General features: G+C 41.0%; 1 protein-coding gene and 1 long non-coding RNA gene across 12 annotated transcripts in view; one reads left to right on the top strand and one right to left on the bottom strand.

Annotated features, from left to right (window-relative positions):
- Nucleotides 1-26,654, bottom strand: part of PHLDB2 (pleckstrin homology like domain family B member 2) — a 241,811-nt gene that overhangs the window by 192,858 nt on the left and 22,299 nt on the right. The window lies entirely within an intron of this gene.
- Nucleotides 22,829-25,067, top strand: LOC112447299 (uncharacterized). Its single transcript, XR_003035376.2, has 2 exons — nucleotides 22,829-23,432; nucleotides 24,852-25,067. It is a non-coding gene; the product is annotated as an uncharacterized lncRNA (long non-coding RNA).

The raw sequence follows: 26,654 nt of genomic DNA, 5'->3' as shown, positions 1-26,654 counted from the left end.
TGTGAGTAAACAGTTTTTGCCGGAGGCAGATAGAACTAAGTCTTTCTCTCCTTGTTTAATACATTCAAAATAAGCAGGTTACACAATAGCCCTTTGACTGGAGTAGTTTGGTGCTAAAGGCAATACTATCTCTGTCTACAGCTGCCACTTCAGACTTAAAATACAAAAGATGTGTTTCTTCTGCAGTAAAGGGAGTATTTGAACCACTTAAGAAAAGCCAGGCTTCAGCAATACGTGAACCGTGAACTTCCAGATATTCAAGCTGGTTTTAGAAAAGGCAGAGGAACCAGAGATCAAATTGCCAACATCTGCTGGATCATTGAAAAAGCAAAAAAGTTTCAGAAAAACATCCACTTCTGCTTTATCGACTATGCCAAAGCCTTTGACTGTGTGGATCACAATAAACTGTGGAAAATTCTGAAAGGTATGAGAATACCAGACCACCTGACCTGCCTCTTGAGAAACCTGTATGCCAGGTCAGGAAGCAACAGTTAGAACTGGACATGGAATAACAGACTGGTTCCAAATAGGAAAAGGAGTATGTCAAGGCTGTATATTGTCATCCTGCTTATTTAGCTTATATGCAGAGTACATCATGAGAAATGCTGGACTGGAAGAAGCACAAGCTGGAATCAAGATTGCTGAGAGAAATACAAATAGCCTCAGATATGCAGATGACACCACCCTTATGGCAGAAAGTGAAGAAAAACTAAAGCGCCTCTTGATGAAAGTGAAAGAGGAGAGTGAAAAAGTTGGCTTCAAACTCAACATTCAGAAAACTAAGATCATGGCCTCTGGTCCCATCGCTTCATAGCAAATAGATGGGGAAACAGTGAAAACAGTGGCTGACTTTATTTTTCTGGGCTCCAAAATCACTACAGATGGTGACTGCAGCCATGAAATTAAAAGACGCTTATTCCTTGGAAGGAAAGCTATGACCAACCTAGACAGCATATTAAAAAGCAGAGATATTACTCTGTCAACAAAGTTCTGTCTAGTCAAGACTATGGTTTTTCCAGTGGTCATGTTTGGATGTGAGAGTTAGACTGTGAAGAAAGCTGAGCACCAAAGAATTGATGCTTTTGAACTGTGGTGTTGGAGAAGACTCTTGAGAGTCCCTTGGTCTGCAAGGAGATTCAACCAGTCCACCTTAAAGGAGATCAGTCCTGGGTGTTCATCGGAGGGACTGATGTTGAAGTTGAAACTCCAGTGCTTTGACCACCTGATGTGAAGAGCTGACTCATTTGAAAAGGCCCTGATGCTGGGAAAGATTGAGGGCAGGGGGGGAAGGGGACGACAGAGGATGAGATGATTGGATGTCATCACTGACTCAATGGACATGAGTTTGGGTGAGCTCCGGGAGTTGGTGATGGACAGGGAGGCCTTGAGTGCTGCGGTTCATGGGGTTGCAAAGAGTCGGACATGACTGAGCAACTGAACTGAAATGAATTGAAGAAAAGCTTGTAAAGTTCTCTTGATGCTTTTCTAAATTAAAAAGAAAAAAAAAACACAAAACTTCCGTGCTTAAGAATTTGAGAGTTGAGAATGTGGGGAGAAAGGAATACATCTGCATAACAGAAGTCGAAGAAAATTCTTGCTTTTAAATAAAATCATGTTTGGAAAATTAATGACCATTTCTACCATCACATAATAGGCTTCCCTGGTGACTCAGAGGTAACGAATCTGCCTGCCAATGCAGGAAACATGGGTTCCATCCTTGGGTTGGGAAGATCCCCTGGAGAAGGAAATGACAACCCACTTCAGTACTCTTGCCTGGAGAATCCGATGGACAGAGAAGCCTGGTGAGCTACAGTCCACAGGGTTGCAATGACTGAGTGACTAAAAATCAACAAAACCATCACATTAGCTTGATATGTTAGTGACTATCCAGAAAGGATAGTTTCAATTGTGACTTGATAAAAGTACTTCAAAATTAGGAGCAAAGCCTCTTAGAAGAATGAACTCTTGGGAGGAGGGCTTTGTTACTGGGGAGTCTTGATAAACCCCCTAAATTAAGTTCAGTACTGGGGCCAAACATTAGTATTTCACACTCTTCTGGCAACCGTGCCTTAGGAGAGCCCTTGATAAGGAACCTGTTAGAAAATTTGGAGGAAAAAGGGAATGATAGAAAAGAATGAGAGTCATGTGGGCTGGAGTGCCGAGAAAGTTTTCTTGGCAGTGTGAGAGTTTTTGCTCTGAGTAGAGCAGGTGGAGAGAGAGAAGGAAATTTGAAAGAAGTGATCACCATGATCAGTAGATACCCTTTACAGTTCTTCAAACATAAGTTGTCTTTTAGAAATTTTTTAGCAATTAGACTTTTATTTACTTGTGATTATAACTGTTACTAGGCCATAAGAATGTCAGCTTGAATCATGAAAGTTTGACTTCAGAGCAAATTCCTTACATTACAATGATGATAGAGATAATAGCAATGAAAGGATTCTAAATAACTACACAAATGTAAAGGATGATAATCATTCATTCATTCATTCATTGATCAGATACTTACAAGCATCTACTATGTGTAACAGCTCTATGCTTGACCCAAGGGGAAAACCAAGATTCAGTATGTGTAGAAAAACAGAATGAAGCAGGGAAAAGGCTAATAGAGTTTTGCTAAAAGAATGCACTGGTCATAGCAAACACCCTCTTCCAACAACACAAGAGAAGACTCTACACATGCACATCACCGAAATCAGACTGATTATATTCTTTGCAGCCAAGGATGTAGAAGCTCTATACAGGCAGCAAAAACAAGACCGGGAGCTGACTGTGGCTCAGATCATGAACTGCTTATTGCCAAATTCAGACCTAAATTGAAGAAAGTAGGGAAAACCACTACACCATTCAGGTATGACCTAAATCAAATCCCTTATGACTATACATTGGAAGTGAGAAATAGATTTAAGGGACTAGATATGATAGACAGACTGCCTGATGAACTATGGATGGAGGTTCATGACATTGTACAGGAGACAGGGATCAAGACCATCCCCATGGAAAAGAAATCAAAAAAGCAAAATGGCTGTCTGGGGAGGCCTTACAAATAGCTGTGAAAAGAAGAGAAATGAAAAGCAAAGGAGAAAAGGAAAGATATAAACATCTGAATGCAGAGTTCCAAAGAATAGCAAGAAGAGAAGAGAAAGCCTTCTTCAGCGATCAATGCAAAGAAATAGAGGAAAACAACAGAATGGGAAAGACTAGAGATCTCTTCAAGAAACTTAGAGATACCAAGGGAACATTTCATGAAAGGATGAGCTCGATAAAGGACAGAAATGGTATGGACCTAACAGAAGCAGAAGATATTAAGAAGAGGTGGCAAGAGTACACAGAAGAACTGTACAAAAAAGATCTTCCTGACCCAGATAATCACGATGGTGTGATCACTCACCTAGAGCCACACATCCTGGAATGTGAAGTCAAGTGGGCCTTAGAAAGCATCACTATGAACAAAGCTAGTTGAGGTGACAGAATTCCAGTTGAGCTATTTCAAATCCTAAAAGATGATGTTGTGAAAGTGCTGTACTCTGTATGTCAGCAAATTTGGAAAACTCAGCAGTGACCACAGGACTGGAAAGGTCAGTTTTCATTCCAATCCCAAAGAAAGGCAATGCCAAAGAATGCTCAAACTACTGCACGATTGCACTCATCTCACACGCTAGTAAAGTAATGCTCAAAATTCTCCAAGCCAGGCTTCAGCAATACATGAACCGTGAACTTCCAGATGTTCAAGCTGGTTTTAGAAAAGGGAGAGGAACCAGAGATCAAATTGCCAACATCTGCTGGATCATGGAAAAAACAAGAGAGTTCCAGAAAAACATCTATTTCTGCTTTATTGACTATGCCAAAGCCTTTGACTGTGTGGATCACAATAAACTGTGGACAATTCTTCAAGAGATGGGAATACCAGACCACCTGACCTGCCTCTTGAGAAACCTGTATGCAGGTCAGGAAGCAACAGTTAGAACTGGACAAAGAACAACAGACTGGTTCCAAATAGGAAAAGGAGTACATCAAGGTTGTATATTGTCACCCTGCTTATTTAACTTCTATGCAGAGTACATCATGAGAAACGCTGGACTGGAAGAAGCACAAGCTGGAATCAAGACTTCCAGGAGAAATATCAATAAATTCAGATATGCAGATGACACCACCCTTACGGCAGAAAGTGAAGAGGAACTAAAAAGCCTCTTGATGAAAGTGGAGAGTGAAAAAGTTGGCTTAAAGCTCAACATTCAGAAAATGAAGATCATAGCATCTGGTCCCATCACTTCATGGGAAATAGATGGGGAAACAGTGGAAACTGTCAGACTTTATTTTGGGGGGCTCCAAAATCACTACAGATGGTGACTGCAGCCATGAAATTAAAAGACGCTTACTCCTTGGAAGGAAAGTTATGACCAACCTAGATAGCATATTCAAAAGCAGAGACATTACTTTGCCAACAAAGGTTCGTCTAGTCAAGGCTATGGTTTTTCCTGTGGTCATGTATGGATGTGAGACTTGGACTGTGAAGAAGGCTGAGCACTGAAGAATTGATGCTTTTGAACTGTGGTGTTGGAGAAGACTCTTGAGAGTCCCTTGGACAGCAAGGAGATCCAACCAGTTCATTCTGAAGGAGATCAGCCCTGGGATTTCTTTGGAAGGAATGATGCTAAAGCTGAAACTCCAGTACTTTGGCCACCTCACGTGAAGGGTTGACTCATTGGAAAAGACTGTGATGCTGGGAGGGATTGGGGGCAGGAGGAGAAGGGGACAACAGAGGATGAGATGGGTGGATGGCATCACTGACTCGATGGACGTGAGTCTGAGTGAACTCCAGGAGTTGGTGATGGACAGGGAGGCCTGGCATGCTGTGATTCATGGGGTCTCAAAGATTCGGACAAGACTGAGAGCCTGAATTGAACTGAACTGAGAAAAATAGATCATCAGTTTGTAAAGACACACAGATAATCCTTGTTTAACATTCAAATAATATACTGTTTAGGCTTCCCTGGTGGCTCAGGAAGAGCCGCAGGGTTTGATCCTTTGGTTGGGAAGATCCCCTGGAGGAGGGCATGCCACCCACTGCAGTATTCTTGCCTGGAGATTCCAATGAACAGAGGAGCCTAGTGGGCTATAGTCCATTTGGGTCCCAAAGAGTTCAACATAACTGAGTGACAAACACTTTCACTTTTTCAAGTTTGATCTGAGTTTTAAGTAATTCTGATGCCACTAAAGTCTGAGAGCCACTATAGGAACAGTAGCCAAGAGAGGCTGTGTGAGTGGCCTAGTGGATATCACATAACATAAAGTGAGTTACTATGGGACTCTGTGAACAAAAGAAAATTTAGGGAAAAGAGAGTGGATCTGATGGCAGAAGAAAACCTAGGAAAAAGCATAATCTCCATAGATTCCTCAGTTCCAGTTTTTGCACAGGTACATCTACAAAATTGTCATGTTTTCTTTAGGGATTCAGAATGGATCTTTGGGTTTCTTAGGACAAACTTGCCTGTCTTGAGTCCTGGGAAGTAAATAGAGATGCTCTGTATAAGATACTCTCAGGCCATGGACAACATAATGAGAGCTCAAGCACATTTCACATGAGACCATGAATTATCTCCTAATTTCACTGAAACTGGTCAAGTACAGTGTTCCAGGAAAGGCAACATCAGCCCTGAAGCTGAATTGGACTCTTAATGCATTTTCTGAAATCTTTAATACTAAAGCCTGGTGAGGTGGATGGATCTATAATTACCTGTATTAGTTGGCTAGGGCTCCCATAGACTGGGTGGCTTAAAAAAACAGAAATTTATTGGCTCACCGTTCTGGAGGTAGAAGTCTGAAATTAAGGAGTTGACAAAATTGGCTCCTTTCTCAGGCTGTGAGGGAAGGATTTATCGCATCCTTCTCTCCTTGGCTTGCAGACGGCCATATTTATGTTCACATGGTGTTTTCTCTGTATGTGGGCCTGTGTCTAAATTTCCCAGATATATATGTGGCTGAGTCCCTTTGCAATCCACCTGAAACAACCACAACATTGTTAATAGGCTATACTTGAGTATAAAATAAAAAGTTTAAAAAAAAATGTCCCGCTTCTGTAAGGGCATCAGTGGCATCAGCTTGGGTCCACCCTAATAATCGCATTTTAACTTGATTGCGTTTTAAGATCCTATTACCAAATAAGGTCACATTAGGAGATATTGTGATTTAAGATTTCATCATACAAATTTTGTGTGGTGGTGTTGGTGGGGAGGTATCATTCAATCCATAGCAGTATACCTATTTTCAAAATGAGAAGTTATATGACTCTTTCAAGGAAGTGGGTTGGCTGGGTGATGGCAAGGAAACCCAGAGCTCTCCACAAGATTGTGCTGATTCCTATGCTTATAAAATATATTTTCTAGGGCTTGTCAAGTGGTCTGGATTTGCTAAAAGCCAGACCACTTACCAGGAGAAAGGGAGGGCAATGATGTGGAGGAATATGTAACATCCACACCAGGGTAAAAACGTGTTTCACATCTAACACTAGTTGAAGGACTTAGCACCCACGACTTTGCCCAGTTGAATCGTGCCATCTATTTCTCTGGAGGAAAATCAGATGATGTGATAGGACTCCTATTTCTCTTCTATTGTGTTAAACAGATGGCATCAAACAGCACGTTGAGAATATGATGCATATGGGGAGTTACCACAAGCCGGCGTCCTTTTGAGGAAAAAAAGAAATGTGGCACATAATTGAAGGAAATCACATAAAGATGAACAGAGAATGAAAGAACTGTTTCTAGTAATCTGGAACCAAAATGCCTTTGGCCTCTTTGTTCTCTAAATATTCACATTTGAGAGAGGACTGGTCTGATTTATGATACTGTACTAAATGTCCCTTTGTTAGAAAACAAGAGAAAAGAAATACCATACATTAAACCTAAGTTTTAGAGCTGAGCATTAACTTCAAATTATATTCCGCATAGTTTGGATTGTTTTATAATGCAAAATGAAAGAAAGAGAAGAAATGAACATAAATCCTTATTTAGGAAATCATAATTGTTCAGTTTTACTCATTAATTCCTTATTAGTGTTGTATAGTGGAGGTCTCTTTAACTAGCAAGAACTACTGTCTTCATAGAGGACTCATTTTCTCAGAACTTCCTATGACAAATGCTGCTTCTCATAAAGCCTCTCTGTCTGAGCTTTCTGTGTCATTGGTGTGACTGCCTCTTGGCTTACCTTTCTGTCTTCTCTTTTTTATGCTGATTGGTGGCTTTTCTTCTTTTGGCTCTTAAACTATACATTCTTTCCAAATTTTCTTATTAATAGCTTTGCCATAAGATTTTTAAGGCTAAGAATCTATCTCCTATTTCCTTAGCAATATATAGGCATACCTCATTTTATCACGCTTCCCAGATACTGTACTTTTTATACATTGAAGGTCTGTGCCAACCTTTCGTGAAGCAAGTCTGTTAACAGCATTTTCTCCATCAGTATTTTCTACTGCATGTCTCTGTGTCAAGTTTTGGTAATTCTCATAGAATTTCAAACCTTCCACCAGCAAAAAATTATGATTCTCAGAAGGTTCAGATGATGATAATATTTTTTAGCAATAAAGCATTTTAAAATTAAGGTATGTGCACTTTTTGAAACACTATTGCACACTTAATAGACTATAGTGTAAACAGCTTTTGTACACACTGGGAGACCAAGAAATTTGTGTGACTTATTTTATTGAGATATTCACTTTATTGTGTCAGTTTATTGTGTTGGTCTGGAACCGAACACACAATATCTCTGAGGTGTGCCTCTACTTAAATGAGTTCAGCCTAAGCATCTTTGGACAGAATGTATTTCTATCTTCTCTTCCTGAGAAAGACTGGAAAGAAACAAGCATAATAATTACTGGGAAGCTCTATACCAAGGTCGCATGTGGGGAGCCCTATACCAAGGTCACAGGGCAAAAATCTCTGGAGCTGATTAAGCCCCATAGGAACTATTTCCATGAGCCTCAAGATTCAAACCTGTCAGTTCCCTGACCCCATATTAGGTAAAATACCCACCCTATTCCCCACCCTATAACATCCTAACCAATCACCTAATGCCACCATTTCAGTAGGAATTTTCGTTATCTTTTTTTTTATTTTTTTATTTTTAAACTTTACAAATTGTATTAGTTTTGCCAAATATCAAAAGGAGTCCTCCACAGGTATACACGTGCTCCCCATCCCGAACTCTCCTCCCTCCTCCCTCCCCATACCATCCCTCTGGGTCATCCCAGTGCACTAGCCCCAAGCATCCAGTATTGTGCATCGAACCTGGACTGGCAACTCGTTTCATACATGATATTATATATGTTTCAATGCCATTCTCCCAAATCTTCCCACCTTCTCCCTCTGCAACAGAGTCCATAAGACTGTTTTATATATCAGTGTCTCTTTTGCTGTCTCGTACACAGGGTTATTGTTAGCATCTTTCTAAATTCCATATATATGCGTTAGTATACTGTATTGGTGTTTTTCTTTCTGGCTTATCGTTATCTTGAGGTTATAAAAATTGTCTGAAAGTCGTTTAGTCGTGTCCAATTCTTTGGACCTCATGGACTACATAGTCCATGGAATTCTCCAGGCCAGAATACCCAAAACCATATTGCTTCATACTTAAGGAAAATTTTAATTTCTTTCTCCATCACTTTTAAATCCTTTATCTCTAAGAAAATATGCATACACCATTCTAACATTCCTACATACCATTCTAGGGTGGGAGTGAAAGTGAAAGTTGCTCAGTCATGTCTAACACTTTGTGACCCCACAGACTATTCAGTCCATGGAATTCTCCAGGCCAGAATACTGGAGTGGGTAGCCTTTCCCTTCTCTAGGGGATCTTCCCAACCCAGGGATGGAATCCAAGTCTCCTGCATTGCAGGCAGATTCTTTATCAGTTGAGCCACCAAGGAAGCCCAAGAATACTGGAGTGGGTAGCCTATTCCTTCAGGGGATCTTCCCAACCCAGGAGTTAAACTGGGGTCTGCTGTATTGCAGGTGGATTCTTTACCAGCTGAGCTACCAGGGAAGACTTACAAAAACTGTCAACTAGCCTGCAAAAGAGTTCCACTCTCACTTGAGCTGGCCTGCTGTTCTAACAGCATCTCCTACTCTAATAAACTTTATTCTCCTTTCATTCTGCCTCAGGTCTGAAAATTTTTTTCCAACCTGCACTCAGACCAGGACAATTACCACTGCCTCCAGGACAATTGCCAAATCTAAAGGAAATGCATATTACTGAACTGCCCCAGGACTATGGGAAGGTGAAGACTATGGGAACTTCAAGGTTGAACTGTGCTTTCTTTGTACTCTTGAGAGTCTTTGAGCTCTACATCCAGGCTTATCCATTACAGATCCCTTCCTTCACATTTTTTTCTAAGATAGGGAGGGTGCAGTTGATCCAGTGTTTTGGTGAAGAAAGATTTACCTCCAGGAAGCTGGACTTTTTTAGGATACTGTGAGAGATCCTCATTGGATCAACTTGGAGAGTGAGGCATAATTGTAGGAATTCTTTGGACCTCATGGACTACATAGTGAATTAATATTTGTTTTATAAAATAGATACCATAGCCCGTAAACCATAAATACTTCGGAAATACATTACAAGAGTAGAAAGGGACTTTCCATATAAATTGAAATGTTGCCTTTTGCACGTTACTAACTGCTTTGCTCTCTTCCTTTTCCTCCTTCCTTCCTGCACCACCCCCCACCAAGTTCCACTTAAATGACAAAGGGACACTTAAAATTGCTCCCTGGGAAAAAAGTTATGACAAACCTAGATAGCATATTAAAAAGCAGAGATATTACTTTGCCAACAAAGGTCTGTCTAGTCAAAGCTATGGTTTTTCCAATAGTCATGTATGGATGTGAGAGTTGGACTGTGAAGAAGGCTAAGCGCCAAAGAATTGATGCTTTTGAACTGTGGTGTTGGAGAAGACTCTTGAGAGTCCCTTGGACTGAAAGGAGATCCAACCAGTCAATCTTAAAGGAAATCAATCCTGAATATTCATTGGAAGGACTGATGCTGAAGCTGAAATTCCAATACTTTGGTCACCTGATGTGAAGAACCAACTTATTGGAAAAGACCCTGATGCTGGGAAAGATTGAAGGTAGGAGGAGAAGGGGATGACAGAGGATGAGGTAGTTGGATGGTGTCACTGACTTGATGGACATGAGTTTGAGCAAGCTTTGGGAGTTGGTGATGGACAGGAAAGCCTGTCATGCTGCAGTCCATGGTGTTTCAAAGAGTCGGACACAACTGAGCAACTGAACTGAACTGATACTTAGAATAGGAGGACTCAGGAAAGTTTACATAATAAGGGGATTCTTGCCCAGATCCTGTATAGTTCAAGTATATAGGTAATTTTCCAGTCCACAGTTAAAAAGGGCCTAGCCTGAGGAGCTACAGTACATGGGGTCACGAAGACTCAGACACAGTTGAGTGATTGAGCACACACACACACACACACACACACATACAGTTCTTTAAGAGCACCTTCTCAAATAACAGTCATCGAGATTTCTCATTCCAGTTATTCACAAGCATCAGCTCAGGGGCTTGCTCTGTACTGTACACTATGCTTAAGGATCTCCTGCCGTTAGCATTGTTGCAGAAGAGCTCAATTTCTCTGAAAAAGAGCTAAATTTGTCCCAAAGCTTGCATTAGCAGCTCTTCAGGACTAATTGTATAGCAAAACAATGAGGAAAACTTAAATACTTTAATTGAGACATTAATATCATTTCCATAAACTCAGTGTACATTCTGAGTTCTCATTCATTTAGCAACAAGGTATAAATATAAATGCAATTGTAGAAAAATATACTAATTCTGCTAATTTATGTATACAGAAAAACAAATCTAAAATAATTGCTCTCTGAGTTAAATTTCAAGCCAAAGTTTCATTATATCCTCTATAATTACATTTTTTGGCCATTCTATTCTCCTTCTTATGGAACATCCCAAATAAACCAGTTTCCATGCACATGAATTGCATAACGTTAAAAAAATGTACAATTAGAAGATGATTTGGACGAGGCTGCCAAAAATCTGGATTAGTTATCATGTTAGGGTTTCCAAACTCCTTCTCTAGCACCTCTGCTATCAGAGTGCTTTGAGTTGTATTAAATTCAGATCACACTTTCAGCATCCATTCTCTGCATCTTCCCACTCTTACTTTGTGACTCATTAGTCTTTCTAAATTATCATCTACATGCCCTTCTGTGATTTTCTTCCATGGTTATTTATCTTTTTAATATAGAAAGTATATAGGGGAAAATTGTCTTGACTAAATATATTAGACCAGAGTTCTTAATGTTTGTTTTCTAAGGGTGTGAACCAACCATGCATCTGGCAAAGGATGCTGCTGCTGTCGCTAAGTCACTTCAGTCATGTCTGACTCTGTGCAACCCCACAGACGGCAGCCCACCAGGTTCCTCTGTCCCTGGGATTCTCCAGGCAAGAATACTGGAGTGTGTTGCCATTTCCTTCTCCACTGGCAAAGGATAGGTCAAGTCATTTCCCTTTGATCTGTCTGCTCTTTGTTTTCATTTATAAATGATGATGATACCTACTGTTAAGGTTGTTGGAAGAATGGTAGATCTCACCTCTAAATTCATCAGAGCAATGCTCTGCAATAGTCAGTGCTCAATAACTGATAGCTGTAATTATCATCATTATTAGGAATTCTTGTAACAAAGCCTTTGTATTTTTCCTTATATCTCACATAACGTTATTAAACATAACTTTTAATTTGGTCCCCCTATTTCTGCAACTCGCTCCTGATGCCATGTCTCTCACATCAGATGCAGGTGGAAGCCAATCCATCAGGAGTATTTTTCCAGTTTGTGGCTATCGTGTTTGGTTTCCCAGCAGCACAGAGGGAAGGCACACTGGGGAATGAAACCACACCCAAGCTTTGGAGTTGATAAAAGAGCCAGATAATGAAAATATTTCTCTTAGGGCTGGCTTTGGCAAGATTTTCTGTTTAAATTAAAAACACTATGAAGTTTTGGCCTAGTAAATTGAATATTCTTTTAAATAAAAAGAAGTTAACATGATCAAGGATGTGACAGAGTTAGGATATACACATGACTAAAATTATTTCAAGTCATCTTTATTTCAGCCTTTTTTAAAGGATGAAAACCGTAAAAAAAGCCATGAAAACCACCCCAAACCCTGACAGCAGTGCCCCTTCCCAGAACCTGGTATTTCTTCTCACATTTCTAGTCCTGGCACTTCTTCAGTCAGCACATCTCAAACCAGACGTGCCAAGCCACTCAGTGCTTTCATCCCCAGCATTTTCCTATCTGATCGCCATCAGTTTCCTGGAGCTGGAGTGTTGATTAGCCCCAGAACTTATAATCAAATTTATTTGTTTCTTTCTGACTTTATTAATTTCTTGAAACACCTAACCATCGCTGAAGGGTTACTAGTCAGAGGGTAACTCTGTAGCCTAATAGCATGTTTAGAGAAACACTTGGTGGGAAATGCATTCCTGCAGCCCAGCACCCAGAAAACTCAGCCTCTCCCAGATCCTACCTGGGAGCACTCAGCAGGGAAGGAGGACAGTCAGCAATGGAATCCCCCTCCCAGCCACTGGCTTTCTCTTCTCTGCTGGGTCTGTAGTCCCTGTGCGTTGGGAGCAACAACCTGCAAAGGGGTGACTGTCACGGTGTCAGGTGCCACCGGGCAGGTGTTCCTAGACCTTGGCTAAAAGGAGGGTCACTTTTATGCTGAATAAAGTCAGCCCTCCATATCTGTGGACTCCAATAACTCTGTGTCAAAAATACTTGAAAAAATTCTAGAAAGTTTCAAAAAAGAAACTTGAGTTTGCTGCATACCAGCAACTATATATATAGTTTTTACATTGTACTAGGTACGATAACTAATCCAGAGATGATTTAACAAATATAGGAGGATATGTGTGGATGATGTGTGTGGGTTGTGTGCAAATACTATATACCATTTAAAAAAAGGAACTTGAGCATCCATGGATTTTGGTGTCTGAGGAGAACTTGGAACCAGTCCTTCTGAGGATACGTAGGGATGACTGTATATATAAGCTAAATGCCACTGGCAACTTTTTCTCTAGGTAAGCCAGTTTGGCTCCTTTGAGCCACCCAATATCAGCATAGCTTTTCCAGTGAGGAGTGGGAAAGAAAAGGGGGCATGTAAACAAGTTTCTAACTTAAGAGATGTTGGTGGCAGCATCTGCTATGGGATATTAGGAATAAAGCTAAAAGTCCAACTAGACTTGGTCTGATATAAAATCTGTTCTGTAATAGAGAATAAGCATAAACCCTTTGCTTGCTAATTTCCTGATGGTTAAAGCAATTAAGTTTATTTGTTTAATCAACAAAGGCTTAATTAAGCAGGCATTCTGCCAAGCAAAGGATATATAAAGACATAAAGATAATAAGTTACTGTCTCTGCCTGAAAGAGAAATTCAAGTAAACTAATCACAACAATCCAACGGTGAGATGATATGCCAATTGTGGCAGAAAACACGAAGGTACAGAAACACACTTCATAGAGATCTCAGGAGTCAAGGAAGAGCCTCCTAAAATCCAACTTTCTTGAAAGGCTGACTTGCTCTGACTTTAAGGGACTCTCCAGCACCCCTGGCTGTTCTCATGGCATTTGGGTCATCAAGGGGTTCTCATACTTTAATGTTCATTGAAGGCAACTGGAAACTTGATAAAAATGAAGTTCCTGAGCTCCCACTCCAAGAATTTTTTATTATGTTGCTTTGGAGCAGAGCCTGGGAAATCATTTTAATTTTTATTAACAAGTTTTGTAGGTGATCCTGCTAAAAGTAGTTCTCAGACAGTACTTTGAATGACGTTGTCGAGAACATTGAATTTCCTTGGTCTCCTTCACGAAGGATTCTTCTCAGACCTTTACAAATTCAACTCATGCAGCAAAAAAACGTAGCTTCTTACCTGTTTACTGCATTGTTTGCTTCTATGCTTAAACCCAGGGAAAATACTCTGGGAATCAGAAGTATTTGATTTGCAGAAGTGGGAGTGGATAGAGGAGGGGATCTTGGCCTCATCCACTCGCTGTGGTGAAAACCCAGACTGCATTCCTCACACACCCCAGCCCCCTTCAGGAGACAGAGCTGTGGGGCCTCTGAAGAGAGTGTGAGGGAGGTGGTCTGGGAGGTGTTTCATTTATGAAACCCTCCCTTTCCCTGAAGCATGTGGACATACAAAGCAAACAGATTAGTTCTCAGGGAGGAGGTAAGCCCTTTGATGAAGAAAGCCACCTTGAATATTCTCTTGGGGGAAGTTTTACCTGTGAATCTGAACCAAGAAAAATGCTAATGCAAATGAAAAAGAGAATTTAGACTTGGCTGGGTCCCTGGCACAAACTTTTCTAAGAAGCATGTCATTCTCAGTGTCTAGAGAGACCAGGCTGATCTCGTCATTTATCAGCCCAGGGAACAGAGCTGTAAAGAGCCCGTCAGTTTTGGGGGTGAACCCACAGTCACAGAAATGTGTAGCCTTTGTCATTTAGATGCTACATCCTTTCAAGGGTTTTTTCTTCTCCCTCTTCTCTTCCTTCTACTCCTTTTCTTTTCCCCTTAAAAAAATTATTTTACCTCAAGAAGTATAAAGATAATTTATTTTAAAAAATATATCAGAAACATAACATTAAATCCTTTCAAAAATGCAACTTACAGAACTTTCCAATATCACATTGAAAAAGACTTTCTTCTGACCAGTCTCCTTTTGAATGGTAACAATAATAATATAGATTTTGGGCCATCACATCCTTGACTAGCCCATGGGGACTAGGATTTTTATCACTGCTTCCCTCTGCTCATCTTCCAGGTGGAGACTTACAGCACTGAGATGTCAGATTTTCACTCTTGGTTTCCAATACCATCTTTATGATATATGAACCATGTAATATTGGCAAGTCATTTCATATTCTGAATACGTTTTTCCACTCTTGAAATGGGTACAGTAACATGAGCCCTTTTATTGTAGTTCTAGAATAGCAGAAGCTAAAGTGTTTTGTACGTTCTACAGCAGGGTCCCCAACCTCTGGGATTTAATGCCTGATGATCTGAGGTGGAGCCTATGTAATAATAATATAAAGTACATGATAAATGTATGTGCTTGAATCATCCTGAAACCATCTCTTCTCTAACCCCTGCCCCAGTCTGTGGAAAAATTGGCTTCCATGAAACCAGTCCCTGGTGCCAAAAAGTTGGTGACCGCTGCTCTAAAGCATTTTTCTAAATGTGTTCCTTTAGTCTTCGTCTTATAACCTGGTGTGTGTGTGTGTGGGGGGGGGGGGCGGGGGTGTGCCTGAGCCAAAAGATTATTTCTGGAAAGAAATAATATTTCTGTTATTTCTGGAAAGAAAATATAATGTGAGAGTCACAGAGTCTCAGAGGACAGCCATTTTATATTTGCATTAAAAATAATAACAAATAAGTGTCAAACTAAATTCACAAAGTTTTACTAATTGGTACTCACTGGGGAAAAGGTTACCTACACATATATGCACACACTGGGAAAATCAGAGAAAAAGTAATGAGCAAACAAAGATCTAAATACTTGCTGAGAGGTGATAAATGCTTCCCCAGACAAACTTGCTACATCCCAAAGGAGCCTGCTATCTGGAAAAACACATTGATGATGTAATGGGAACCTTTTCCAGAGGAAGCACCTTCTGCTGAGGGAAACGTGGGCCTCTGGCCACAAACAGTGATTTTCAGCATGTGTCTCTGGCCTGTCCTTCTCATTACCTCAATTTTCCATTTATGAATTGATGATTCTGCTCCTTTCTCTAAAATACTACATAGGAGTACTGGAAAATGAAGTAAATTTTGTGAAATTATATGAGAGGCTAAAAGATAAAGTAAGTAAAATTCAACAATAGATTTTTATGGGTGAATTCATCTTTGAACTGCTGAGATACTGGGGCAATCAACAAATATACTCAACCCAGCAGGATTCTTAATCTCTGTCTCACTAAACCATCTGTGTTTCATCAATTCTCACCCATCTGCCCAAACACTGAAAAGAGAAGCTAAAGATCATACAGCTTCAAGATGGAGCAAAACACAGAAGGTTGATGGGAAACTTTCTAAAGCAATAGGTTATAGACAGTGATGCACAACCAGGGTCGTGCTGCTGCTAAGTCACTTCAGTTGTATCCGACTCTGTGCGACCCCATAGATGGCAGCCCGCCAGGCTCCCCCGTCCCTGGGATTCTCCAGGCAAGAACACTGGAGTGGGTTGCCATTTCCTTCTCCAATGCATGAAAGTGAAAAGTGAAAGTGAAGTCACTCAGTCGTGTCCGACTCTTAGCGACCCCATGGACTGGAGCCTACCAGGCCCCTCCGCCCATGGGATTTTCTAGGCAAGAGTACTGGAGTGGGGTGCCATTGCCTTCTCCAACCAGGGTCCTAAGAGTATGTATATAATTTTCACAGGTTCACTTTTCAACCTGAGACATCTCGGACACGAGGAAGCCAATTCTCTAACATCCCCGTCCCTTGAACATGCTTGAACGTGCTTCGGCATGCCATTAGCCCTTTGGCTCTGTTATTTGGGAATATATTGATGAGACTCCAACAAAAGCTTGATCTGAAGCTACAAAATATTCAGACTCGGGTAAAAACAGATGATGAAATTGGGCAGTGGCTTGTGAGGCCAAAGAGCTTGTCCTTATAATCTCTGGGGTGTTGTAATAATGGGAGAGGATGGAGTCTGACAACTTGACCAAGAAAAGCTTTGGACTGAAGTGAAAATGTTTATTTGGACTTTGGGTTCCCTCCCATACCCCCAGGCTCTAATAATCTCTACTGGCTTCCCCATCCTCCTTTTGACCTAGATGCTTAAAGGAACTTAAAGGGAATACATCTCTCTCTTCCACAGGGCAAGCCACATCCAAACTTACAGGGTTTCACACACAATACTGAGGTCACTTACTCACTAAACAAAAGTCAAGCCCACAGGGATACTGATGAATGCTGCCCTTAGGTCATAAATAACAGTCCTGTTACATTGGCTCTTCACTAACAATTTCCATCTGGTAACACTCACGGCTGCATGTCTGACCATGGGTCAGAGGTGAAAGGGAGGCAGCCGTTCACTGAAGGCATTGTTTTCATTGGTCCATAATTAAAGACTCAAGAAATTGCTCATCAGCGGCCAGAGGGCTCCTCAGGCTTTTTGTGAATCTCTTCCTCTGGCAAATATGAGACTGGGAGTTAGTTTGATGGTATGCTGAAGCATTCCAGACATGAATCTGAGCATTGTCTCTGAGGATCTCTGCACGTAGGTCCAGCTTAACAATGCAAAGTAAGCTGGCAAGGCAGAGCAAACTCCAGGAATACAGGTGGTTTGGAGTGATGAAGGTTTGCAGGAAGACATTTAAATCCCTGGCAGTTTTACAGACCTTTATTCAGCAAGAGTCCCTTAACATTGCTGTGGCAGTGATTCATGTATTTGTGGCCAGATCAGAGGGTGTGGGTGGGGGACTGACCGGCTAGCTGATGGGTAGACATGCCGCTCTCCAGATCTCCTCTACTGTCCCTGAATTCTTGTGGCTGGTGAGTTCCATTGTTTTCATTCATGCAGTAGCGGTTAGTCTAAGAGAGGGAAGGGTCCTCTTCAGGTCATCTTTTTAGCACCAGACTCTCACCAACTGCCTCTTACACTGTCTTTCTCTACAAATGCATCATAAGCTTAGTCTGCTGTTTACAGAAAATAATAACCTGACTTCAATGCAGAAAAACATTTGTTACAAACTACATATACACATAGGTAACTTAGCTGTTGAACTCAGGTTAACTCAACAGGGTTGGCTTTTTAAAAAACTGTTTATTTTCTATTGGAGCATAGTTGATTAACAACATTGTGATAGTTTCAGGTGTAGAGCAAAATTATTCAGTTATACATGTATCTATTCTTTTTCAAATTATTTCCCCATTTAGGTTGTTACATAATATTGAGCAGAGTTCCCTGTGCCTATAGTAGGTCCTTGTTGGTTATTCATTTTAAATATAGTATGGCCAGCCCCAACTCCCTAACTATCCTTTCCCCAAATTTCTCCTCTCAATAAGATTTTATGTTTAAAATCTTTTAGTTCTCCTCAACAAATGTCATCACTTTGTAATTCTGCCCTGCAGAAACTCTGTTGTATTCCTGCAACCCAGTTTCCAGTCACGATTCCCTAAAACTAAATGATATAACTTGCTTGTACATTACTCAGGTTAGTAAAAATTTATTTAAGTCCTTTCTATAACAGAAAAGTGTACTCACTTGCTGCTCTCTGCTCTTGTTTTTTCCTAATTTTCTTTGGGCACTCCCCATCAGATCAGTTATCTCTCTTTCTGATTCTCCTTTTCTAATTTACCTTCCAATCCTCACCCTTTGGGGCTTCCCTGGTGGCTCAGATGGTAAAGAATCTGTCTGCAGGGCAGGAGACCGGGGTTCAATCCCTGGGTCGGGAAGATCCCCTGGAGAAGGGAATGGCTACCCACTCCAGTATTCTTGCCTGGAGAATTCCATGGCCAGAGGAGCCTAGTGGGATACAGTCTATAGGATTGCACAGAGTAGGACATGACAGAGAGACTAACACACAACACTTCACCTTTTAGCACATCCCATCTTCATAAATTTCACCTGCTTCCCCTATGAAACTCAATTCACATACCTCTCAATCTAGAACTTAGAAAATCAAGCCTAATTCATTACAAAAATTAAAACCTCTACAGACAAATTGGTAGCCACATTGTAAAAAAATGATATTCTGGAGAATAGCAGCTACAACAAAACAAATATTTCCCATTGCTGGTAAATGTAATGGACCTGTGACAATAGCTAAGGATATAGCTATTGAGAATGGGATCAATGATAATCATGCTGGTTACCATTTGCTGAGCTTTCACTGTGCCAGGCATAGTTTTGAGCACTTTACATCTTATTTAATCTGACAACAACTAAATGAAGTCACAATTATCATCTACATTTTCAGATAAGGGAAGTAAGTTTTTTATGTTTCACTGACTGTAAAGTGGTAGAGTGATTAAAACCCTTGACTGCAAGAATTTAGAACAAAACAAACAAAAAACAAAAACCCTCTGCTCCTAGTGAAAATGCCTGTTTTCGATCTTGAGTTCTATCACCAGTAATATTTGATTCGCTGGTTTAGTAGCAACAATCTACAAGAAGTGAATGTGGAAAAATAGCAAATTTTTACAGGTATCCTTTCACTGGCATGAGGGGTTCAGACCATGAGACCAGAAGTATGAGGAATTGTGCTTTATCCCAAACTGAACACAGCTTTCCTCCACTTCAATTCAGTTCAGTTCAGTTCAGTCCAGTCGCTCAGTCTTGTCCGACTCTTTGCGACCCCATCAATCACAGCATGCCAGGCCTCCCTGTCCATCACCAACTCCCGGAGTTCACAAACTGATGTCCACCGAGTCGGTGATGCCATCCAGCCATCTCATCCTCTGTTGTCCCCTTCTCCTGCCCCAAATCCTTCCCAGCATCAGAGTATTTTCCAGTGAGTCAACTCTTCTCATGAGGTGGCCAAAGTACTGGAGTTTCAGCTTCAGTGTCAGTCCTTCCAGTGAATACCCAGGGCTGATATTTTTTAGGATGGACTGGTTGGATCATCTTGCAGGCCACGGGACTCTCAAGAGTCTTCTCCAATACCACAGTTCAAAAGCATCAATTCTTCGGTGCTCAGCTTTCTTTACACTGTACCCAAATCCTTTGGTGAATCAAGTCCTGAGTAAAATCGTACCTTCATAGACCTGGGAAAAGTTCCCTGTGTATAATACAGTGAATTACCTGCAATATTTTATAATAACCTACAGGGAAAAGAATCTGAAAAAAAATGTATATAATATATATATATATAAGAATATATATGTATATAATATATATAAGAATATATGTATGTATATTATATATATAAGAATATATATATATATAAATCACTGTGCTGTATACACGAAAATAACGTAATATTGTAGATCATCTATGCTTCATTTAAAAAATACTTTAGAAGTAAAAAAATCTCTTGACTTTTTTGTTTATAATTCCCTGTCTCAAATCAAGGTGACCACTATTCTCAGTCTGATCAGAATAACCAAACAGGGACTGTGAGACCAGATGCCTTAGTGAGGTGACTTTCTTAATTGATACAGTGCACTGAAGGGATGTCTTTGCTTTAATACCTCAAGGATATTTGTGCCCCTGCAGCCCCTAATGCCTAGTAAGAATTCAGTATGGGCTTTCCAAATAAAAGAATGCCTTGTCCTAGTTTATGTCAAGTTGGGAAAATGCTGCATTTGTCCAGGCTAGAATATTCCACATTTCACAAGCGTTTTTAGAGCAGATGTTAAGTGGGGCCCTTCAGAGGCTCTGTGAACCCTCTGAAATTACATGCAAAATTCTGTATTTACATGTGGGAATTTTGGTGAGGGTCTTTAGCATTCATCAAAATTTTAAGAAGGTTCTTGAACCAAATTATTTAAGAATCACTGCTTCATGGTTTACAAAATAGTTATGCTTAATTATTTTGGTTGATCATGTCAATGTCATGAGAAAGATAATATAATGATCGTTAATTTACAGAAGAAGAAAATTTGAAATTGAGAAATATGGCACAGGTATTAAGTTTAAAAGCCTGGTGTTCTGGCTCCAGACTCTGTTCTTTCCATTTTCTGTGTGTGTGTGTGTGTGTGTGTGTGTGTGTGTGTGCGCGCTCGCAGAAAAAGAAACAACAATGAAATGTTAAGTGAATTCTACATGACTGATCAGAGATGGGATCCTCTCTCCCTCAAGACTCAATAAGTAGGTCCATGTCTTCCCACCCACCTACTGGCTTCAATGCTTGGGGAATTGGCTCTGGTCAGCACAAGTCCTAATGCCTCCACGGGTTGTTAACCCAGCAGAGAGATTTAAGAAGCAGGAAAGAAGACACATCATCACTTACTTTTGAGCCTTAGCTTCTTTATCTATATAACAGAGTTTACAAAACCACTTACTCTGACCTGAATACATTTCTTTCTCCTTCTAAAGGCAGCTGAAGGCATTAAGTGATTTCTAGATCAATCGTCTTTCCTGGATGACTTGTACTACCTGATGTCTGGGACTCATTTTCTCATTTGAAGAGTGAGGGCTTTAGGACCAAGTTATTTTGTGGATGACTTTTAGCTTTAAAGAGCTCTGTCTGTTATACTATTGTGGAAGAAATGAATAAAGTAGGGGAAGGGAAAGTATAAAAGCATGAAAGCAGCCACTTTATTAGGGTTCCTGGAGCCATGATTTCCCATTATCTTCCTTCACTGGTGTTTGGATTCATCCGTTTTTTTTTTTTTTTGCCCACTGCACCTTGAGTGCAGCATCACTATTTTCTCCCACCACTTCAGGTAAACCATTGGTCAATTTAGGGCACTTCACGCACAGCTGCTGGTGGAGGGAGCCAGGGGCGAGGATGCTTTGTGCCTGTGCGTTTCCTCCATCCTCTGGCTCGTTCCCCTGAACACTGGAGGGTGTTGGCTTGATGACCTGTGTGGGCTTTTCGGTCAGTGATTCTGAAAGTCCTCCTCTGGATTATATCACCCAGGGATTAACATGTTCTCTCACAGCAAGGACAACTTAAGGCTTGGAAGACTAAATCTGACTCATGAAAAGTAAGGGAAGTTAGAGTTCAAGTCTGAGCAAGTGGGCTTTATTTCCTGCTCTTTGGGATCCCAGCTATCTTGTTGCACAACTCTGGGAGGTGCCTATTCTGTTGTATTCCCTATTAAAGGAGTCCCTGGAGCACAGTGTGGTGGGAGTAGCGCCCCCTGGAATTGAAAGATGCTACTGCCCTGCTTGTGATGCCTCGAGTACCTTCATTTCAACTCACAGAAGTTAACATCATCTGGAGGTTGAAATCTGAGGGTTGGGAAGTACTTTTATCGTGGTGCCCTTAGAAAACCTGGCAAAATTCCATATCAACACGTGTATGTGTGTGAGTGTGTGTGTGTGTGTGTGCTCAGTTGTGTCCAACTCTTTGCAACCCCATGGACTATAGCTGTCCACCAGTCTCCTCTGTCCATGGGATTTTCCAGGCAAGAATACTGGAGTGGGTTGCCATTCTCTTCTCTAGGGGATCTTCCTGACCCAGGGATTGAACCCACATCTCTTGCGTCTCTGGCATTGCAGGTGGATTCTTTACCACTGAGCTACCTGGGAAGCAAGGACAAAAATGGGATTGACAAAGAAGAGAGGCTAAGTTGGAGTTGAGAGTAATGAGTAATTTCTAAGTCCAGACAGCTAACCAAGTTTACCACCAGACACAGAAAAATGTACAGAAGACTATTTTACTCTAAATTCTTTCACTTTATATATTATATAGTAAAACTCTTAGCTGTTGGAGTTATTTTGGTCAGTTGTATGGAGTAGGGTGGTTGCAAGTGGTTTCAGGAGTTAATGGATTTCTTTGCTCAGTTTCCATGTGACCAGTTTACAGTTAAAAAAAAAAAAAAAAAACTGCTATTTCCTGGCTACCAACTAATGGCCAAGAGCTTCCCAAACATGACTTCACTTAATCCTCCCAGCAACCCTTTGAGGCAGATGTTATTATCCATCTCTAGTTTATAAACAGAAAATTGGATTTCCAAGATATTTATAATTTGCCCAAGATTGCACAACTTAAGTAGCAACCAGTTCCGTTCAGTTCAATGTTAGTGGTCAAATCAGATTTGTCTGATTCTAAAGTTGTGCTGTTACCAGAACACCAAACTGCTTCCTATTTAGGCATTATGTTTTCTTGAGCAAATATAGCCACAATCATTTGTTTACTGGCAGTAGAAGTAATGACAGTAATGATAGCAACATATGTGGAGCTCATTATGTGCTAGGAACTGTCCTAACACTTTATAATTCATCTAATAACTAATCCCTTGTTAAAGCTTACAATGTAGAGTCAAGCCCCATTTATGGATGAGGAAGACATGGAGAGGTTGAGAAACTGGCCCAAAGTCACTCAACTCACTGGTAAAGGGAGGAGCTGGGAATCCAAGCCAGAAGGGTGGGCTCCAGAACCTATGCAGGCCACTGGAGACTAGAGTAGGTTGTCAAGGACGTAAGTCATTCATTGACTTATCAGGAAACCCATTGTCCTGTTTAGACTGGTCTAGGCTTGCATTAGGCAGAGTTTCTGAAGAGATGACACTCTAGGAGAGAAAAGCGCTAGTGAGTCAATGAGAGGAACCTCTAAGTCCTTGGTTTTCATTGCCTGCTTGGACAACACACCCAGTTACAGGCAAGGTCTTAGAGCCAAGGGCAGCTCTGCCCTCCTGCCTTTCCTTGGGGGGCGCCCATGCGAGTGCTGGCCGAGGGGCACAGGAGAAGACGATGGGCTCGCAGAGTGACACATCCTGCATCCAAAGAGTAGGTCGTTTTAATTTTCCCTCTTCTCTGGTCATGTAGATGGATGTCTCTCCTTTTTCAGAAAAGTGAAATCAATTCTCTAGAATTCTTAGGAAATAGAGGGTTTTGAATCTACCGTGCTTATGAATCTGCTGAGAGCACTGGGAAGTGAGGCTTCTTTTTTGCACATGAAGTCATATTTTAACTGAAACCAAAAGAAAAAAAAAAGAGAGAGAGAGAGACTCGAGAGTCTGTGGGGATCAGAGCTGGGTATTGTGTTACAGAAATTTTCCATTTCAGACACAAACTACATACATTGGTATGTGGGCCAAAAAAGGCAGAGAGAGACTCCAGGAGGGCCTGAAGAAATAATGCCTCCTCCTTTAATCCCAAGGAGTGTGTCCAGATTCTGGGGGAGGGCTGTCCAGAGGGTCTGGATCGGATCTCACTCAGAAGTCTGGGATTAGAGTGATGATGATACCAGCTGCATCACAGAGCTTGACTTCACAGAGCTCCCTAAAATACAAGAGAGTTAATTTCTCAGTGACTTGGTTTCCAATATTTGAAAATGAGACAAACACCTCAAAATTTGTTGGGAGCAGTAAAAATGGTATGAATAGTGGTATGATAGGCTAGTTATAGTATTATTAAGCAATACTTACTTATAATGCATGAACCACTGTGTTAAAGCTTTCTAAACATTATCTCATTTAATTCTCTCAACTTGATGAGATCAGTGATATTATTTTTTATAAATTTGTACCTGAGGAAACTACAGTTTAGAAAAGCTAGATTGACTTGAACAAGCTCATAGCTTTAAGTGGTGAGCTTGAGTCTCAAATGTTAGTCTGGCATCTATGAATTGACACCTATCCTGCCTTCCCATGGAAAGGCCAACCTTGGCCCACACTGCTCTGGTCCCAAGCTAAATCTTGTGGGAGCAATAGGGGACATCACTTAATTGACAGTGTGTTATGTTGACCAGCGCCCCCCACCCCACATCCTATTTTTTATCAGTGCCCCTTTCAGGTTAACATGGAAGCCCTATTTTAAAGAAATGTTGGATTGGTTTTCCAGGAATATAAATTGGTTTTGGTCCCTTGAGCTCAATTCTGAAATGGGTATTGCCTCCAGCAGTGCTTCTTATGGCTGTTCAGTATCCCTAACCAGCAGCATCGGCATCACCAGGAAACTGGCAGGAAATGTAAATTGTCTGCCCCTGCCCAGATGTGCTGAATTGGAAACCCTCAGGGTGGGGCTCAGCAATGCATGTTTTAACAACCCCACAAGCTGATTCTGATGCAGCTAAAGTCTGAGAGCCACTGGCCTCCAGGGCAGATAAAGGAGAGAGTTAAATCAGGACTAGAGGTCTCTGATTCTTAACAGCTGCTAGTGACTCACTCTCCCCAGTCATTCCCTTCTGGTTTCTGTCCTTTTTAGGATGAAGGATTTGCTCGCATCCCATCATGTGTGAAAAATTACATCAGCAGTGTCCATTCCTTTCTGAATCGATGTCCATGAGGAGACTTTGAGCTTTATCCCCTCCCGTGTGCAACATAGCCCCTCTGTTTTTAGAACCACTTGCTCATTTTCCAGTCTGGATGATTAACTTCAAGTTACCAGCATACCAGAAATAAAAAATAAGCTGTAATAAAACTGTGGTTCTAGGTTGAACTGAATGATTGCAAATTGGGGTTGAGTCTCCAAATCTGCTTGTTCTTGAAGGTTCTGAACACTGCAGCTACGTTCAAGCCAAGGGGCGTCTGGTCCCCCCTTCTCGTCCCCACCCTGTCTAAAAATGGTGACAGAGGGTGAAGCAACTAAAGCTGAAGATGGGGAAAATCATCCCTTCAGTTTTTTAGTACAAGCTCTGACTCAGACTTGTCTGCTTCCCAGGATCACTGGTCCCACATATCTCTCAGTGGGAAACCTAAAATTGAATACACATCCCAGAAACAAGAAAATGGGATAGGTTTTCTTCCCTATAGTTCCTTCTCCTGACTGGTGTGAGATGGGTCTCCAGTCCAACACAAATCTGCCAATAAATTAACTCTGAGTTTGCTAGATTGTTTAGAGAAGGAAATGGCAACCCACTCCAGTATTCTTGCCTGGAGAATCCCACAGACAGAGGAGCCTGGCAGGCTACAGTCTATAGGGTTGCAAAGAGTCGGACACAACTTAGCTCTGTCTTTCTTTACTAGGCTAGGCTAGGCTAAGTCACTTCAGTCGTGTCCAACTGTGTGTGACCCCATAGACGGCAGCCTACCAGGCTCCTCTGTCCCTGGGATTCTCCAGGCAAGAACACTGGAGTGGGTTGCCATTTCCTTCTCCAATGCATGAAAGTGAAAAGTGAAAGTGAAGTCGCTCAGTCGTGTCCGACCCTCAGCGACCCCATGGACTGCAGCCTTCCAGGCTCCTCCATCCATGGGATTTTCCAAGATTGTCACAAAAGCCCATCTTGTTATCTGAGATGCTACTTTTCCTAATAGAAAAAATAGTGGGAAATTCTGCTTGACCTTGCCAGAAAATGGAAACCATAGTTATTGATGTGACCTGTATTTAGCATCTTTGGGATAGAAGAACATTTTCTTGTATCTCAACAAAGGTTTACTAACATTAAGTTCTGGTTGAAGGGGTCTTCAGAGTCCCTCTTATATCTCCAAATAAGGTAAAATAAGAATTTAAAAAAATGTGAGCATGGTTTCTGTTGCCAGAAACTGTTTTTGAGTTTCAAAAGAGTTTCGCTCAGCACTTTGTGTTGCTATCTGGTCTTATTTTAATTCACTGCAGACGTACTGAAGAATTTAAGTCATGAGCACGAGTTAGCAACATCCAAATGAAGGCAAGATGTGTTAAGGGTTTAAACCCTGACATAGTGGAAGTGGAGACTAGCAATGCCTTTCCTGAGATGCTCTTACAGAAGTGTCATGGCTACAGACTAAATTCAGCAAGGGAGAACGCCAAAACTGGGACTTTCTCTGCTCTTCCCTATTTGACAGACACACCAAGTTCTCTACCCCTCAAGATCCTTATGTTACAAACAAATTACATGGTGTTTCTCTTATGAACCAACAATAAATATTTTATCTCAACATAAAATTTTGAATAACAGGTTTGGAGACAGAGAAATCCAAGTCCAGTGTCTTACATTCTCTCTTAATAGCTATGTGTCCTTGGGCCAGTAACTTAACCTCTTTGAGACTACTTTAAATTAAAGTAGGGATAAAAATAATCACCTATAAA

The sequence above is a fragment of the Bos taurus genome, chromosome 1, assembly GCF_002263795.3.
Source record: "Bos taurus isolate L1 Dominette 01449 registration number 42190680 breed Hereford chromosome 1, ARS-UCD2.0, whole genome shotgun sequence".
In the NCBI taxonomy this organism is placed as follows: Eukaryota; Metazoa; Chordata; class Mammalia; order Artiodactyla; family Bovidae; genus Bos; species Bos taurus.
This window is presented reverse-complemented; position numbering and strand designations above follow the sequence as displayed.